General features: G+C 52.2%; 1 protein-coding gene across 2 annotated transcripts in view; it reads left to right on the top strand.

Moving 5' to 3' along the window:
* Nucleotides 1-7449, top strand: part of OTUD3 (OTU deubiquitinase 3) — a 49077-nt gene extending 41628 nt beyond the window's left edge. Inside the window, exon 10 of one of the 2 annotated variants that reach the window (XR_014023618.1) lies at nucleotides 7435-7449. The gene's annotated coding sequence lies outside the window, so the exon portion shown is untranslated. Of the gene's footprint in view, nucleotides 1-11; nucleotides 4021-7434 lie in introns of those variants that run through there. The other variant, XR_014023619.1, reaches the window with a different exon arrangement.
* The last annotated feature ends 9684 nt before the right edge of the window (nucleotides 7450-17133 follow it).

Genomic DNA, 17133 nt, shown 5'->3' with positions numbered 1-17133 from the left:
TCTTCCCTCAGAACTTTAGGGATCCTATAGACCTCTTTGAACAAAGTGGGGGATCACCTTATTCCTGGAAGGACTGATTGCTCATCCAGTCAGTAAACTACATTGAGGACCTACTGAAAGAATTCCCCACGCAAAGACACTTCGCCGGGAGAATTCCAATTTTATTGCAACAAGCTGTGTGCTTATATAGAACTAAAGGGGAGATGGTAGGGCTTAGATAAATGGCAGGCCACCCGTTTATTGGCAAGTTCTTCCAGATATCAGCTCCGGAGCCCAGGAATTAGCTCTCATTGGGCTAAGGTTCCCCACCAGCGAGATTTGAAATTGGCGCCGGCGGGAGAGTTCACAAGGGCGGGAACTTTTCGCGCCACTGCAGAGAAGAAGAAGGTAGGAAGAAGAAGTCCTTAGGCGCCATGTTGGGGTTTTTTCTCTGGGGTACAGCTGCCGTTTATACTTTTCCCAACACCTACTATGTGCTGGAGAGTGAAACCAGGCCTGGTTCTCTATTGGCTGGAGTCTTTGAAGATTCTGGAGGTCTGGGAGCTTTCAGGCATGGCTGGATCATGGCTCTGGCTCTGTTTCCTTTGCAGTTCTTCCTCTCCTGCTCCTTCTCAGGGGACTTCTTGTGTGGTTTCAAGGTGTCTGCATGTGCCACAAGGGCCTCCTGCTTCCTCATTCCCGTGGGGGAAAGTAGAAGAGGCAAATCTTCCCACGGTCATCCCTCAAAGCCCTCCTTATAGGAACAACATGGACCAATCTTTGTTGCAAAGAGGGTACGATGGATTGGCTTGTCCTTTGAGGCTCACCCTTGGTTCCAGGGAAGGGGAATATGTCATCCAACTGCCCAGTTGCTGTGCCATAAGGGAAGGGAGACTCCCCAAGCAAAACTCTGGATTCTGTTAGGAGGGCAAATAGATGCTGCAGAAGCCATTGGAGTGTGTCCCTCTACCCTGTGTGCCAGAACCCAGGGCATTTCTGGAACCACCTTCAGCATATCCAGAAGTGCCTTTTAAATCAGAGGTAGGATGAGGAGAAAGGCCCGGTCTTTTGAGGTGGGGGACGAAAAACAAATCTAAACTAATTCGATAAAATCGCGAAGCTAGAACTACCCCCAGAGAAACATCTGGAAGACCTTCAATAGATTCGGGCGACTCTGGAGATATTCTCTCTAAGCCCCGGAATCTTCATCCAGGGATATGAATTTTGCTGTTCCAAGTTGTTGGAGGACATGCAATTGACATCCAGGAAGTCACCATACCAAGAATGCCCCAGGATGTCCCCTACCAGCCAGAACACAAACAAAACCATTGAAGGAACTGGACTCCCTTACACAGAGAGAAACGACAACCATGGGAAGAAAAACCAGCAAGGTAAGATGTAAGAACAAACAGAACCGAAGCAAGGAGCTCAGGGGCTCTCAGAAATCTGCACAAAGGAGCTGCCAGAAGTCAGAGGGAGCGGCCTGAGCAGCAGCAAACACCTTGAGTTGCCTGGAGATGCTCAAAATAGGTGTGAATTAATGGTTCCCACATCCTTGCTCAGAGAGAAAAGACTCCAACAGGTTCAGCTTAGCAGACATTTATGTTTCCAACACTGTGTTGATGGACAGATGGAAAGACTCCCCGCTGATCCCGGTGGGCACAGACAGGTTAATGTGTGCGCGTCTGTAGCAGGGGTGTGGCGTAGAGCATTTGGGGAGTCACAGAGGAGGGGACAATTAATTCTGCTTGGACAGCCTTCAAAGAGAGCTGTGGAGCAGCAAGCAGGGCTGTCACCAGAGCTGGGACCCTGAAGGGTAAGTAGGGTTCAGCTGATGGTCAGGAGGGACATAGAACAGGAGCTGTGGGCGCTGAGGCCCAGTCCTATGAATACCTTTCCTCTGCAGGGCTTCCCTGTCCCTTTGATATCATCACTTAGTGTCTATGATCAGAGCTGCCCATCATAATGAGGCACATGACCCAGCCAGCCAATCAGTCTTTCTCCTGGGACTCTTTTCCTCAGAATTTGTGCTAGCTTAAGAAGAGCAGAGCCATTTGGTCTTTGGGTCCTAAAGAGATTATTCATGAGGTCTGATGACTGAAACTTTCCAGGTCCTAATCTTCCCAAGGCCTGGTGGATTAACTCCTCCTTCTATTTCATGAGTGGTCCAGCTTTCTTTCATCATTTTTTTTTTGTTTTAGCCAGAATAAATTGCAAACAAAGAACGTTAATCGAAATGGCAGTTGGTGCCAGGATGAGGATTATAGATGATAGGTCCCGAGGGAGAGAGGGAATCTGGATAGGATTGCGGGGCAGAGATTTGGCATACCCTCCGCCCATCCACAGCTGATCAACAGCTGCCTGCTCACCAAGGGCAGAGCTTGGGGCCTTAGTGGTTGCTGCCATTCAAGAGGGAGGCCCCTGGATGAGATGGTGATTTGACAGTATCAGGTCAATTAAAGAGGGAAGAACTTAACATCTCCAGCAGTGTTCGCCATATGATATTTAAGATTTGTTTATTTCTTTTGTTCTTTCCTAATGGAATGTAAATTCCTTGAGGGAAGGGAGCTTTCAGGCATGGTTGGATCATGGCTTGCACAGAGCGGGCCTTGTTGATGAACCAGTGCACACATGCGTTAACAGCAAGCTCTAGCTTAGAATTTCTAGACTAAAACCCACAAAGGTCATTGCAGAAAGGATGGAAGAAACTTGATTTTCATTCTCAAAAATCTGGGGAGGAATTGTGGAAATAAATGTTGAGGCTTTCTCCTCTAAGAATAAAACTTGAGGTCAGCTTGGATTTATTGGCGTTGAGATAAGATGTTTCTTCTAGATCTGGTTTAACAAGAGATAAACTTTAACATTCATGAAAAAGCTATGGAAGTGGAAACAAAAAGAAAACACTAAGAATTTAACTCAATGAGAAGCAATTGTGGTGTCCTAAACATGAGAAAAATGTACCACCTTCCTTTAAATAAGGACGGGGGTGTTGTGACTGATTGCACAAAAAGCAAAGTCAATCTAACTATCTGCTGCTTACTTATAAAAGCACATATAAAAAGCTATTCATGGCAAGGTATTACATGCCGAGTAAAAGATCTTTTGAACTTTCATAACTGTGGGAAATTGAGGGCTTGCTACCATGATTTAAAAAGCCACAGGAATAAAGCATTAAAGAGCTAGTGTTACTCTATAATGGTAAAAGATACAGAGCAGAAAGCAATGACCTGTGTTTGGGGACTAACTGCTCATTTTCCAGATATTTATTATTAAACCCATTAATGAAGTACAAATGGATGACTGCCAAGGAAGCAGAGGATACTCATGTCGAAGAAATAGAAAGCATGACCCTTACATACATTCACAGAAAAGGAAAATGGCTGAATATTTTTGACCAAAAAACTTACGCGGCTCCTCTGTCTTTACCGGAGACTGTCTTCACCGGAGACTGTCTTCAAGGATTGCAAGGATAAAGGAACTCTGCTAAATAGTCTGTTTTGCATTGTAGACAAGGATGGTTATTCTTGTGGGGAGTGTGTACCCTGTCTCTGGCGTTTCCATCCAACATGTCAAAGACCCGTGGGTTAATACTCCTGGTCTCCCTCCACCCATTCCCTCATTCCTCCCTGCGTGATTCTTACCTGATTGACAAGTTTGGGAGAAGCAACTGGGCATGTCCAGTTCGGCTCCTCTTTCTCCTTCCTCATGAATCGCTGCCTGTCTGTGGAGGGCATGGGCTTTGGTCTGCTTAGGGGTGGGTGGCCAGCTTAGCTGTAAAGGCTCTGCCCCTCTGGGCGCTCAGCCTTGCTGGTGAGTATGTAGGCTAGTCATCTAATTCTGGTAAATGGAACTAGGAAGTTATTGTTCTCATAATCATAAGCCTCCTATTCTGATTTAGCCTTATTCAAAACGTTCAAAGTCAGAAATCATTTGATCACTAGCTGACTGACTCATTTGTGTATGGACAGGGAAACAAGGTATTATTTAAGGATCTTGCCTCCAAGATCATTAATCCCAGAGCTGGTGAGATGGCTAGGAACTTAAAAGAAGGAAGGAAGGAAGGAAGGAAGGAAGGAAGGAAGGAAGGAAGGAAGGAAGGAAGGGAGGGAGGGAGGGAAGGGGAGGGGAGGAGGAGGAGGAGGAGGAGGAGGAGGAGAACTAGGAAGCAAAGTATAAATGGCATTTGAGGCAAGCTGCTATGACAATCTCAGCAGAAACAGGCAGGTACATAGGAGAGGACTTAGCAATATGTGAGTACTGGGGCTAGGGTTAGGGCTTACAAGGGGCTGGCCTTAGCACTTGGGCAGGGGGTAACCAGGGTCTTTAGCTGAGGCTTCAGACAGCATGCACAGCTGAGGCGGGGACTCATTATGGGGAGAAAGAAAGACTCCCTCTATGCAAGTCCCACCGCCCCCTGGGGACAGAACGATGATTTGCTGCCTTTCCTGTGCTGCTTTGGCCCGGTCTCCTGGCCAGGACTCTAGCTTCCACTCCAGCCTGTGTGCGCACACGGGGCTGGGCTTCTCAACTTTAATGAGGATTTTGATTCCTTTGGTTTGTGTGGGGGACTAAGACCCCAGCCTCCTGCATCAGGATCTGCATTTTAGTAAGATTCCCTGGGTGACTTTGAGGCCTGTTTTACTTTGGGAAGTGCCGCTCCGGAGTGCCGAGGGTTTAGCTCTGGGCACTGAAAGTCTGAGTAGTTGTGCTGGGGAGAGGGACGCCGTCCTTCCCTGTGTGTGTGCATATAGTGAGTCTGAGAAAGAAACCGGCAACAGACCGATTCACAGGACAAAAGGTGTACAATTCATCATGTGCCTGGGGGACATCACCATCACGGTGAGAGACTTTCTAACCCTTCGTCACAGGGGGGAGAAGTGGGGGGTGGTAAGGCACTTTAGAGGAAGAGTAAATGCTTTGGTTGGGGCGGGGAGATGAAGGGCCCGAGGAAAGGGGAACTTCAGAGAAGTCACAGCACCTGCTGGTTTCCAAGCGCCTTTAAAAATAACTGGCATGCCAAGGAGCCGTGTTGTGGGGTGATGTCCCTGGCACCCCTTCAGTTGGCAAACATGTTCCATTCCATTTACACTGTTCTGAGGGACCTCAGAGACAAGGAACTAAACCACAGCACAATGTTGTCAACCAGGGGTGACTCTGGCCCTTGGGGAACCTTTGGAAATACCTGGAGATATCAACAGGGAGGGTGCCACTGGCCTCTGGTGGGCGCAGGCCAGGGATATCGCAAACACCCCACAATGCCTGCAGCAAAGTGATCCAGCCGAGAGGTCGCTCGTGTGGGGTTGAGAAACCCGAGGATTGGCCTCGAAGATGGCTGGCTTGTTCAGATATGCTCAGTCCCACTCCAACTCTCAAGCTGGCCTGGATGTCCCAGTTCCAGAAGTCAGGCCATAGCCAAGTGTTTGACTCCCCCCCCCCCCCCACCGGAAGGATGGTAGATTTTACAAGAGAGAAAAATTTTTTTTTAAATTATGGGCACTCTTACTATAAATATAGCATGCCACTAATCCTCTGTCTCCAGGATCCGGATTGCACAGGACATTTTAAAAGGAGCCAGAATTATTTGAGAAGTGTGGCTGGGTGCATTTTTAATTTTATTTTTAAGAATCCGAACAGGAGCAGCAGCAGAAGAAAAACAAAACAAAGGAAGACAGGAAAAGAGATTTCCTTAGGAGAGTGGTTCTCAATATGCAGCCCCCCACCCCCAGCAGCTCAGGCAGCCACTGGGAACCTGGTGGGAACCTGGTGGGAACCTGGTAGGAACCCGGATCCCCGGGCCCCACCCCAGACCTGCTGAATCAGGTTTGGGTCCTGGAATTAATTTTGCTAAGACCCCCAGGTAATGCTGAGGCTCACTCAGGCGGGAGGAGAGCTGTTTAGGAGAAAGGTGGAGATGCCAGGGTCAGACCAGAAACGTGGGACAGCGAGGTCTCAAAGGTCAGGCTTCTAGAATCTTCTAGCTGAAGCTGAGCCAAGGAGAAATCGGTGTGTGTGTGGGGGGGTGGGAATATAAAATGTGGCCCATAATCCACTTGGGTTTTAGTTTGCAAGATGACATACCCCTATTTAATCTAATCTATTTCCATGCTGGCACTCTCTCTCAGTGGAAGGAAGGTTTTTCACAAAACAAGGTCATGAATGCTACCTGTCAGACAATTGTAGGATGACGTTTGTTTTAAGATGCATCCAGATTGCAGAGATGCTAAAATGAGGGGGAAATATGCATTATAGAATAAAAGAATTAGGGTAATTTTCAGTCTATACTTTCTTCTTGACAACCTGGATAGAAGGAGAGGGTTCATTTTCAAATGAGGAGCACTTTGTTGTTGGAATTTGCTATTTGAGTCTCCTTTCTCATGTCATTTGGACTCATTGCAGAATCATCAACAGAATGAACTGGACAATAAAGATGAAATGATGGGAAATTGGAAATAGAACGTGGGATGAATTTTCAGTTTAGGGGTTAAAATGATGTATCTGGATCATGTTCAGCCATGACTGTAGAATTTCCAAATAATGGTAACTTAAACAAGATAGAAGTTATTTGTCCCTCACCAAAAAGAAGTTTGGAAGTCGACAGTCTTGAATGTAGAGGTGAGACTACAGTCACCAAGGGCACAATGTCTTCTATCTTGCTGCTCTGCCATTCCTCGTGTAGTACCTCATGGATCATTAATGATTGCTGGAGTGCCAGCCCTGGCGTTCACATTCCATTTCAGAAGATGTTATGGTTTGGATGTGAGGTGTCCTCCAAAAGCTCACGTGTGTGACGATGCAAGAAGGTTCAGAGGAGAAATGATTGGGTTGTGAGAATCTTAATCCAATCCATGAATTAGTCCTCCTGATGAGATTAACTAGGTGGTGACTGAGGTGGTGGGGTGTGGCTGGGGAGTATATGTTTGTATCTGGCCAGTGGAGTCTCTCTCTGCCTTCTGATCACCATGTGAGCTGCTTCCCTCTGCCACCCTCTCCCACCATGATGTCCTGCCCGACCTTGAGCCCTGTGGAGTGGAGCCGGCCTTCTATGGACTGAGACCTCTGAAACTGTGAGCCCCTAAATAGACCTTTGCTCCTTCACAGTGGTCCTGGTTGGGTCCTTTAGTCACAGCAGTGACAAAGCTGACTCAAAAAGGAGCTGGGCCCCAGTGCAGGCCGGAGGGAACTGGGGTCAAGTAGAGGCGCGGGCTGCGGTGGAGCTGGAGGAGGACCGGCGGACAGTAGGTCCAAAGGGAGGAGAGAGTTTGAGGAAGGATGTGGCGGTGCCTCTCCTTCTGATTAGGGCCACCAAGCTCTCTTTTGGCTCAGTTTGCTCTTTTGTTCCGCCGACAGTCCGTTAAAAGATTCATCCTTTTTTTTTTTTTTCAATTTTAAAAATGTAACAGAATTTTTGAAAATGGCCTTTCCATTCATCTCAGTCCGAGGCTTCTTCTCTTGCAGCAACTGCACCTCGAGCCACAGAGGAGCTAAACTCTCATCATCAACGCAGCGAGCAGCGCTCTGGAACCTTCCTTTGCTGTTGCAGCTGTCCCCACCCTGCCCCACCTGCTCGGGCTGGCAGCCTGACCTGCGTGGCTGCATCCACAGGTCCCTTCGCCCTCTGGCTTCCCGCTGGGCTGGGCCCAGGCAGGACTTGCGGGAGGGAGGAGAGCGAGGCCAGGGCATTTATCCTGGCCCTTCCCCGGGGAGGGGTGTCACACTGGTGGCAGTTCTGTGTCCCCTTCTTCACCACTCACTCTGGGTCCCAGCAGCCACTTCTTCACCTTGGCTTTGCTGGCGTGGCTCGTGGTGACAGCGGCCTCCTTGTTACCTATTCTTGGGACTTTCCCTGCACCTGCCCACAGCTTTGCCCCAAGTCTCTTTACTACATTCTCGAATTCACCAATTTGAAGGGACACCTCTGTTCCATCAAGACTTTGACTGACCCACATACTCCAGTCAATCATTCTCACTCCCAGAATGTCACAACAGTGTCCCTTCCTCAGGTCACCAAGGGCCACCACATTAGCCCAAGGGCTAGTTCTCATCCTTCTCTGAGGGAGCCCCCCTCCCCAACCTGTCCCCCACACCCCAGTGCTTAATGTGCTGACCCCTCTGCCAGAGCCTTTATTTTCTGTCCTTCTCTGGGACAGCCAGCTCTCCCAGGTGCCCTCCTCCTCCCCGGGCTGTTCCTCCTCCTCCTCCCCAGCCTCTTTCTGCAGCTCTCTGGACCTTTGCTGCTCCTCATAGCTCCTCTCTTGTGATGTCCTCGGCTCTCCTGGCTTTAAACACCATCTGTGGCTGATGACTCCAAAATGCATCTGCAGTCCAGTCGACGTGTCTAAGGAGCCTCTCACTCCACACCACGGAGCCCCCTCCACAGCTCCCCAGGGGCGCTCTGCTCCCTCCCTCTCCCCTTCCTGGGGCAATCCCTCCTTCCATGCCTTAAACCCTGGGATCCATCCTTGATCCTTCTCTTTCTTTCACGCCCACATCCTGTCAGTTAGCAGGTCCTGTGGATCTTGTCAAAAGACAAAATTACAACATCTTAAAGCTCTTAATTGGCTTTATCTGTGACTCTAGAGTCAGGTGACATCTCATCCCCTAGGATGCGGTGCATTGCAGTGAGCCAGCCAGAGAGAGTCGATTCGTGGACAGAAGAGGGCTAGAGAAAGTGGACGCAAGAATAAAAACCAGAGCGGTCATTTCAAAGTTGCTCTCCTTGCAAGGCAGGGGACAGGGAGACAGACACAAAAAGATAACTGATTGGGAAACGTCAGACTACTCCAAGTGACTTATTTGGGGTAAGGATTAAAGCAGAGGGAGCTTTAGGTTGACTGAAACTGGCCTGTTTAGGAAATTTACCTTTCTCTCCTGATTTCCTGGAAGATCAGATGGCTGGGTTTCAGTTTGGGGATGGGGAATGTTGGCCCGGGTGACTCCATTTTGGATGTCAGCCTTCTCTGTTGGGCCAGTGCCGCTGCTCTGCAAAACAATGGCCCATCTGTATTTTAACTTAAAACTCTCCTTTCAACTCATGACCAGAAACTGACCACTTTCCTCTGCCTCCTCAGCTGCCACCGTCCCTTACCTGATCACTGCAGTGAACTCCTTTCTCCAAGCTCTGCCTGTGCTTCTAGGCTCTTCTCAATGACTCACATCATGTTGAGTGTGAGTCGTATCGTCTCACTTTGCTCAGATGTTCAAGGGGACCCCAACTCACTCTGGAAGACGCAAAGGCTCGCGCTGGTGGGTCAGGCCCCGCGCAGGCCAACGCTGCTTTCCTCTGGGGCAGCTCTCTGACTCACCCTGCTCCATCTGCCTGGTTTCTTGGCTGGTCCTTGAATGTGTGAGTGACAGCCTTGCTTTGGGAACTTGGCCTGCATGCTGCCTCTGCCCAGGAAGCTCTTCTCCCAGCTGTCTCATGTCCCTCAGTTCTGTGCTCAAATGTCACTGTCTCCATAAGGCCCACCTTGGCCACCTTAATCACATGACATTCCTTCCGCCTCTTAACCTGACTCACATCTCCTCCTCCTCCTCCTCCTCCTCCATTATCTCCTCCTCCTCTCCTTCTTCTTCCTCCTCTTCCTTCTTGGCACTGGGAATTGAACCCAGGGTCACTTTATTGCTGAGCCTTATCCCCAAACTTTATATATATATTTATGTTGAGACAGGGTCTCACTAAGTTGCTGAGGGCCTCAAACTTGTGATCCTCCTGCCTCAGCCTCCCGAGTTGCTGGGATTCCAGGTGTGCACCACCATACCTGGCTGCATCTTTTCTCTTTCCATACCATTTATCATCTTCTCTCAAACTCTCTGAAGTCCTTATTCATTGTGGTTTTTTTTGTTTCTATGTTTTCTCCTCCCCACAGCCCCACTGCTCTAGGGCAGGGACCTTGGCCAGACAGCTGTCTTATCAAATGGGGCAGTTCTGGAACACAATTGGTGCTCAGTACGTGTTTATTGAAAGAGAGAACCTCATAGGTCTAATTCTGTGCCCTAAAATTAGAGGCTTGTCCTTCTGGGCTAGTATGCGGGGGTCAGAGGAAAAATGGACCATCTTCTTGACCTCGAATCATCAATTAGATTTAAAAGAGTAGAAATAATACAGATCTGATCCATAACCCCCCAAACCAGGAATAACTGAAAAAGAAGAAAGCAAATCCCTCTGTGCTGTAGTTTGGACTTGAATATTCCCCACAGGTCCATTGGTAAAGCTTGGTCCCCGGGTGGCACATTTAGAAGGTAGTAGAACCTTTAGGAGGCGGAGCCTAAAGGGAGGCCTTCAGGTCATTGGGGGTGTTTGGAAAGGGACTTTAGGATTCCTGGGATCTTCCTCTTCCCTCCCTTTTCTTCTTGGCCATGAAGTGAGTGGCTTGGCTTTGCCCTATGCTCCCTGCCATGATGTGCTTCCTTGCTACAGGCCCAAAGCAACAGAGCCAAGCAAACATGGACTAAAACGTCCAAAACTGAATCAAAATAAACCTTTTCTTTTTGTAAGTTGATTATCTCAGGCATTTTGTGACAGTAGCAGAAAGCTAACCAACACAGATAAAATCTCCCAAGAACTAGGAAAGATAGTTCCTCTAAATGCCCCATATAAACGAAGACATTTTAAATGTTGTAGAGTATTGAAAATATAACAAAAAAACCCCACAACATTCCACAAAATCATGAGTTATGGACTACACTACTCCACTGAACACCAAGCCTGCTCTGGCTTTGTCCCTTCTTCCATGGTCACTGTAATTCTCATTCTGGGCTTGCTCATGGGCTCTAATTAAGGTCTTAGGGTGGGGCTTGCTAACTCTCAGTACTACTGAACCGGAGCCTTAGGTCCCCCAATTATGTCACTGAGTTCCCATCTGCAGGAGTCTCCTCCCCCAACAACAGTGTCCATTCTCCACCCTCCTCCTTGTCACTGAGTGAGAGGCAGGCAGGTAGGGTCCTCCGTGGTCTGGCTCTCCGTATGCTGCTTATCTGGCCCTGGTTTTTGTCTTGGGACCAGGTGAATTTTCTCCAGCTCTTTGAGTGGAGGATGACTGAACCTGACCATGTGACAGAGAGAGGCAACCCTTGGGGTAGGACCCCAGTAAGATTCGCCACTTTCAACTTTGGAGATGTTCAGGTTCAAGGTCCAGTTGAGCTTGGCATAGTGGCAAGGCCATTGGCCAGCTCACCACTGGTGGCCCATCCAGGAGACTCCCCAGGTGTCAGAGCCACCTTCCCAAACACGTATTATTCTGAGTGGCGGAGACCAGGCACTGAGCTGTTAGGTGTGGGCCCGGTGCTCAGCTGTGCCAAGGAGGCACTGACCTTTGAGCTGGCACTTGTCCCCTTACATTCCTCCTGCACTCCTGCTTGACTCATTTGAATATAGACCTGGCTCCAAATGCTGAGTCCCCACCATGTCCTCCTACCTCATGCCTCCTGCTTGCTTACACTCTTCTGATCCTCAATAACCCTGGAATTCTCTTTTCCACCCAAATCGGTTGCCGGAACATTGGGGTTGCTGGGAATCTTGAGCTTCTCAGGCTCTTCAGAGTAGAGCAGGGGCCTTGCTGGTCCTGTGGGGTCTCAACTTGCCTCCCCAGCAAGCTCCCCTGCCCTACCCTCTGGGCCCCTGGACTGGGAAGCCAGAAACCTGGCTTCTGCGTCCTGGGCAGCCTCTCCCTGCCAGGTGAGCTGCAGCTCCAGCTGCCAATCAAGCACAGCTCCCTCCTGCTCCTTCCCGGTTCTCCAGGCCCTACAACCCACCTTTGTATGTCGTCTCTGTCTTCTTCTCCTATCCTGCACTGACACATTTTTGCCAACTTGATGTCTTATCATATCACATTTATTATTGTGAGCTCCGGAGGTCAGAAGTCCTGAATCAGTTTTCCTGGTGCCAGTCAAGGTGCAGGCAGGGCCACGCCCCCTCTGGAGGCTCCAGGGGAGAATCACTTCCTTGCCTTTCTGGTTCACAGAGCTGCATTCCTCGGTCTGCAAAGTCAGTGTCAGGGCACCTTCGGCTTCATGGTCATGTGGCTGTCATCCTCCGTGGAAAAACCTCCCTTTGCCTCCATCTTATGATGATGCACACTTTGGGGTTCCATGCGGGGCCCACTCAGGCAATCTCCCCGTTACAAGTTCTTAATTACTCCTGCACAGTTCCTTCTGCCACATAAGGTCATTTTCATAGGTTTCAGGGAACAGGCCCTGGACATCGTGGGGACGTTCAGGCGATCACAACCTCTGTCACGGTAACCTCTCCCCAAAGGGCTAACCCTGGAAGAGGCAAGTTTTTCTAGCTCTGACACCTGCCCCACATCTTCCCCAAGTCCCAAGCTGTCCCAGTGGGGTGTGTTGCTGTCCTCTCCCTGTGACAGTCTGTGAACCCAGGGACACTGAGTGGGTGGGTCCCGGGCTCATGATGATTGAGGGCCTCCCGCTGGTTATGCCTGGTCCTGCTCATAGACTTGCCGTCCTCCCTGTGGCCATCCCATGTGTCCTGCTATGGGGGGGGGAACCACTCTTCATGGCCCCTCCTGCCCTGGAACCCCATGCAAAGACCTTCCTGAGTAAGCCCGGGGGTGCGTCTGTGTTTCCTCGTCAACTCACACCAGATAGCAGAGGCCCTGCTCCTGGTGAGGGGTCCATCCTGAAACCTCCTGGCCTCCCCTGCAGTCCCCACAGTCCGCCCTCAGCTCTTCCTGCTTTACTGAGAAGGCATTTGGCTCACTGAGGGCCATGTGGGACCCTCCCGCAGCCTTTGCCTCCTCCCACTCACAGGGGCAGAGAGCTCCTGGCTCATTTCTAGGGTGATTAGATAGGCTACAGTTCTCAGCTCTCATGGATGCGGGCGCCAAAGCCTTCTCTGCTGCCCCTGTGGTGAAGGCCAGGGCAACGCATGAGCCCCTCCCCCTGAGGTGAGGAGACTCACTCCTGGTGCCATCTTGGGAAGGCAGGAGTGGGCATTTATAGGATAAATCAGTCTCCCTCGTGCTACTGCTGTGGTCCTCTTGGCATCACTGATGTCTGCTGTGCCAAATATTTTCTCCCCATAAAAACTGGGAGGAGGAGGAAAGTGAGGGGGAAGCCATCATCTGCCCACCACTGCCCTCGGTCTAGCTGCTTACTGGTGCCCCAGGGGAGGCGTGGTGTGGTGCACAGTTCTCACACAAAGCCTGTGAGGTGTGGTTGTGCTTCTCTTTGGACAAGAAAATTGGGCTCAGAGAAGTCAAGTAACATGCTCTGGATGGCACAGCTAGCCAGAAGCAGAGCCAGGACTCAGAACCCTTTTCCTCTTTACCACACGGCGTGGTTTTGTGAAGTGAGGGCATGTGGGCTGGGGAGTCACCCCGGCACAATCCGACAGGATAAAACTCCCTTTTTCTGGGGGAGGCAGGAGCAAGGTGCTCACAGAGGACGGCAGTTCCGAGAGTTCCTGAATGGCCTGGTCATTTTGAAGGAATCCACCGACCTGTGTGAATTTGGAGTTTTTCAATCTCAGTGACAGAAGGCCAACGCCAGTGGCCTTAGGCCATGATGAAAGGGCCTGCAGAGGCTTCCGCACGCAGCGGAGCCCCGTCTGCCCCCCTCTAGCACTGCCTTCTGCTGCTCTGTTCCCAGTCTCTGAGAGGTGGAAGGTGGCCGCTGTAGAGGGTGCAGGGCTGCGGCCTGTCCACGTAAGTCCACAAGAGAGTGCGCTTCTTCCACAGCCTTTGCAACAGAAGTTGAGGTTTGATGGGTGTCGGCCCTTTCTGGCTCCCGTGTCCCCCCTAAGCCAGTCGCTGGAGCCAGGGGAACGGATGGCCCCTGCTCAGGCTTGGACCTTGGGGTGTGGAGGTGCTGAAGCAGGTATGGAGGGGGCTGGTTCTCTGGGGGAATCTGGGGTGCTCCCACCCAGAGCAGGAGCAGATGTGGCGAGCTGACCCATGCAGGCCCTCTCTCGTGATCAGGCAGACAGGCTTCCAGGCAGAGGGAGCACCTGAGCTAGAAGGGTCAGAGAGCAGGGGTGAGCAACCACGGAGGTGCACCTCAGCACCCCGCCCCCGTCCGGAGGAACGGAGGCTCAAAGAAGGCAAGTGCCTTCCTTGGGCTCTGGATTTGCCTTGTAGCAGAATTCAGGTAAGAGCTCCGTGCACGGTGGCACACACAGGAGACCGAGGCAGAGGGACAGCTTGAGATCAGGCCTTTGAGGCCAGCCTGGGTGACAAAGTGAGACCCTGTCTCTTTATCAACAGCAAAAAATATAAGGACTCAAGGGTCCTCCCAATCAGCTCCCGAGGGATTGACTGCCAGCCCAGCACACCTACCGCCTCTCCTCTAGAGCAGTGGCCTTGGGGTGCCAGTTCTCCTGTGGCTCCTGGTTACCGCCCTCCTTATCTTTGAGTGACAGGACTGGGCAGACCCCCAGATGTCCCACAGGAGGGCAGCATGGATGGGTCTCTCTGTATGTGGGGGCTCCCTGTGCTTCCGGGATCCTAGGCAGGGACACAGCTGACATCTGGGTCCCCCTGATGGGGGTCTCGCTTGTCAGCTGGTTCTCCAGAGGGTGGTCTGAGGTCGGAAGCAGGCAGCAGTGCCTTAGCTCCGCGCTTCCTGGGGCCCAGTCTAGGTGTAGGCGTCTGTCCCTGTCCCTGTGGTTGGTCACCTGTGGCCATTCTCCCACTCTAGGGAGGCAGGTTGCGGGTCTCAGTGTCCCTCCTACCCCTTGGCTGCCACAGGGAGGGCCCAACTTGGCCAGCAAAGCGAGGTGATGGTTTGGGGACAGGAAGAGAGGGAGTCTCACTACTTCTTTGGCTGGGCCACCTGCAGCCTGCCCGGCCAGGTTCCTCCTGGTGGGGAAGATCAAGTCAAGAAAGGACTGGATCCAGGGAGTCAGAAGTCACCCCAGCCTCAGAGGGGTCCGTGGGGCTGTCTGGTGCCACAGATGTGAGCGAGGGGGGCAGAGGGCTAGGGCCTCCGGAGCCTGTGTTTGTGAGGCTACACACACAGTGCGAGGGAGGCCGAGTGTGAGGTTGTGGGCATGTGCATGTACGTGTGCTGTGGAGAGGGCCCGTGACTCTGGGAGGTTTTTTGCTTCTCTCTGTGTTTGTGAACTGTGTGGCAGGGGCTCCCTGTGGGAGCCCGGGTACCAGGGTGTGTGAATATGTGCCTGTATCTATGGGGCTTGGCCCTGGAGCTGGGGGCCCTGCATGCCTCCTCACCCCTGCGCCTGTCACTTGCTGCGCCCTCCTGTGCAAACACCACCTTCAGAGGCCCTTCCCCCAGGGCTGGCCTGGGCACAAACACTCTGCTGCTGCTGGCTGTGCTTACGACCTGTGGTCAGAGCTGACCCATGACCTTTGACCCTGGGAGGCTAAGCTGGGGAAGGAGGACGGTAAGGGAGGACCTGGTCCCTGCCAGACAGATGAGCAGATGCTGGATGACAAACCAGCAGGGCTGAGGCCAAAGTGGAGGCCACATCACAGACCCAGGAGGTCCCAGATAGAGGTCTGGCCCATCCTTGGGGTACTGGGGAGTCCGGAGGGACTCATGCAGGGATGACCTGGGAGGAGGTGGGGAGGTGTCTGAGGAGCTGGTGTAAAATGCAGGGAGAGTGAAGGTGAAGTGCATGAGTTGGGGGCAGGTGGTGGGACAGGCAGGAGGGGCCTGAGGACAGGGAGGCAGGACAGTCATCACTGTGGTGAGCATGTCTGCAGCTTGGGATGGTGGCACCTCCACCCATGGCGAGGGCCAAGGCAGGAGGTCTTGGATAGAGGCCTGGGGAGCAGGATGAGCTCAGCTTGGGACATGGTGACTGTGAGGGCCTGGGGAGATGTCCAGGAATGGCTGGGTTACACCCTGCAGCTCAGGGTCTGAACCAGTGTAATGGTCAGGATGTGAGCTGTCCCCCAAAAGCTCACAATGCAAGAAGGCTTGGCAGCGAGATGATTGGATTACAGCCTCAACCTGATCAGCGGGTTATTCCCTGACGTGATTACCTGAGTGGGAACCAGAGGCAGGTGCGGGGTGGCTGGAGGAAGTGGTTCACTGGGGGCGGGGCTGTGGGGTGGATGTTTGTATCTGGAGAGGGGAGTCTCATGTGAGCTGGTCCCTCTGCCATGCTCTTCTGCCACGATGTTCTGCCTCACCTTGACCCCTAGGAATGGAGCCGGCTGCCTGTGGGTTAAGACCTCGGACACCGTGATCCCTCCACCAAACCCTTTCTCCTCTGCAATTGTGCTGGTCCGATCTTCTAGTCACGGCAGAGGAAAAGTTGACTATGACAACCGGAGACTCTCCCACTGAGAGGAGAAAGAAATGACCCCTGCGGCATTTAGAGGGCCAGAAAGGAGCCAAGAAGGAAGACAGTCAGCCACGGGAGGCAGAGAAGAGGCCGCATCCTGGAGTGGGCAGGCAGAGGCTTCAAGAAGCCAGAGGCAACGAATGTGGGAAAGTCTCTGTGTGACCTCGTGGGACAATGATGCCCAGGGCCTGGAGCCCAGTGGACCCGTGTGTGAGGACAGGGTGGTGGGGTGGTGCTGAGGAAGCCAGGCTGTGGCTCAGGAGTGAGGGAGGGTGGGAGGCAGTGAGTGGAGAGGATTTTTCTTTGGATGAAGTTCATTGTGAAGGACGGTGGGGGGACACTGGAAGGAAGCTGGGGGAGCAGCTCACTGGGGACAGATCATGTAGGGTCCCTGGGAATATGGTTCGGAGGGTCTGCTCCAGGATTTCTAGGGCCCCCTCCATCAGACGGGGGCTCCCCGGGGTTGCAACTGTGTCTCCACCGCCAGGCTCAGCAGTGCCTGAGGGAGAGGTCGACCCCTCCATCGTCGGGGAGCAGGGGCTGAGTGTTCCTCCAAACGGAAGCTGCCTGCAGCCAGGAGCTGTGTCTCCCTCGGTTGACTCTTCTCAGGTCAGGCACTGGGTGTCCCCCTGGTCTGGAGGCCCCGTGGCAGAGGCTGAGTGCCACCCTTCCCCTGTCCTCAAGGTGCCCAGCAGTTGAGGTGGAACCAGGCTTTCCCTTTCCGCCCAGGTCTGTTTCTGTGGTTCCAGAGGACGGTGGCTTCTGCCAGGAGGGAGGCTGCGACTGTGACAGCGAGGATTTTCACTGTTTCCTTGACAACCGCGACGTCCCTGTAAGATGGTGCGAGCTACCCTGCCGCGTTCCGGCGAATGGCCCGAGTCCGGCGA

The sequence above is a fragment of the Spermophilus citellus genome, assembly GCF_964194105.1.
Source record: "Spermophilus citellus genome assembly, chromosome: 9".
In the NCBI taxonomy this organism is placed as follows: Eukaryota; Metazoa; Chordata; class Mammalia; order Rodentia; family Sciuridae; genus Spermophilus; species Spermophilus citellus.
The sequence above is the reverse complement of the archived record's forward strand: the minus strand, read 5'-3'. Positions and strand labels throughout refer to the sequence as shown.